Below are 1,926 nucleotides of genomic sequence, written 5' to 3' on the forward strand. Positions count from 1 at the left end.
CCAAATTGTAAGAATAAACTCCTGTTTGTTAAGACCATCCCATTTGTGGTCTATATTTCTTGTCAGAGTAGCACTAGGTAACCAGAACAGGTGGTGGTGTTGGCAGGAGGAATTCAACAGAATTTAGGGGCTCCATGTCCCCATTTTTTTTGCCTTTCTGCCCAGATGCCCACATCCCAGGTTGTAGGTTCCCATTTCTTCCCAATCAATGCCCTCATTTTAACTCCAGACCCCATTCTATGTTGGTAATTCAATTGGCATTGTAATTCAGCCACTCTTTTACCATTAGACTCTGGGTTTGGTTTTCAGAAATAGCAGCTCTGTTACTACAAGTAATAAGGCTTTCTTTCAGGGTGCAGTTTGAAACATTGAAGTCTTTTATGCAGTGCCTGAGCTGTGACTCAGCAGCCCTGAGCTCATCTCTTTAACTACTTTGTCTAACATAAACCAAAAACTAAAACCAAACTCACTGCCCTCAAGTCAGATCTGACTCATAGTGACCACTTCTTGGGTTTCTGAGGCAGTATCTCTACAGAAGTAGATTGCCCAATCTTCCTTCTGAGGAGTGGCTGGTGTGTTTGAACCACCAGGCTTCTGGTTGGCAGTCAAATGACTTAGGCACTATGTCACCAAAGCTCCCTTGTAGGACCAATCATCTGGCTTCCTTATACTACTTATTCTGACAGAATTGCAGAAAAGTATCAAACATGGGATTACTCAGATCATCAGTTCTCACCAGTATTGGTGGTGATCTATTGGTGGTGCTATTTTGTGTATTAATATTGCCACCTCATACCATGGATTAGCAGCACCCTCCTTACCAATGGAGGCAAGTCACCAGTGCCTTTAAAATTAATCAAATTTGAGAACTAATTTAGGGAACTCATCCTTAAAATTTCATTTCTCTAGAACCACCCCTAATACCAAAGGTCTTAGGCTATGTTCTCCAGAGAAGCAAAACCAGTGGAGCCTATATACATACATACATATATAGATATAGATATATCATTGATTAGTTGGTATACACACACACACACACACACACACATGCTGAGAAAGATAAATTTTAATTTATTTCAGGGAAATGGCTCACACAGTTGTAGGGGCTGGCAAGTTTCTCGGTCAGACATCAAGCTGGAGACTTTTCCTGACTCATACAACTGCAGGGGCTGAAGAACCCAAGAACATCAGGCAGTATAGCAGGTTGCTGACTTCAGCAGGTGACAAATCCAAGATCAGCAGGTAAAATGGCAGATGGTTGGATCACAGGCTGTGAAAGCAATTATCCTAATTTTGGCAGGGAATACAGCAAGCGCCTGGTAACTGGATGACGAAGAGCTAGAGACACCGTTCAGTTGCAACAGAAAGCCTGAGAAATAGACTGGAAGCAGGTAAAACCCCTGAGGAAACTCCCTTTCACAGCATAGCATAGCATATCTCATCATGGAATGACTACATCACAACTACTTAAAATTATTTTTCAGCCAAGTTGACATACAACCTTTACTATTAGAGTTGGTTTCTGGGTTATATTGTCACGTGTGTTTAACCATCAGCTGTTGTCGGCTATCATTGGTTCTCTGTCCAAAGGTCTCTCTTTTATATCTTTTGTAAGGGTGGTGTGGTTTTAACAAATTCCCTTACTTTCTGTTTATGTCGAAATGTTCTAATTTCACCATAATATTTGAGGGACAATTTTGCTTGGTATGTAATTCTTGGATGGCATTTTTTTCTTTGAGATTTTTTATATATGTCATTTTATTGCCCTCTTGCTTACATGGTTTCTGCCAAGAAATCAGAACTTAGTCTATTGTTTGCCCTGTGTAGGTAACTTTTTGTTTGTCCCCTGCTGTTTCCAGAATTCTATCTTTGTCTTTGTCTTTGGAAAGTTTGTCTTGGTGATTTTCTTTTGGGGTCTATTCTGTT

Source organism: Orycteropus afer, unplaced genomic scaffold (assembly GCF_000298275.1).
Source record: "Orycteropus afer afer isolate SDZICR_OR568_19922 unplaced genomic scaffold, OryAfe1.0 scaffold00517, whole genome shotgun sequence".
In the NCBI taxonomy this organism is placed as follows: Eukaryota; Metazoa; Chordata; class Mammalia; order Tubulidentata; family Orycteropodidae; genus Orycteropus; species Orycteropus afer.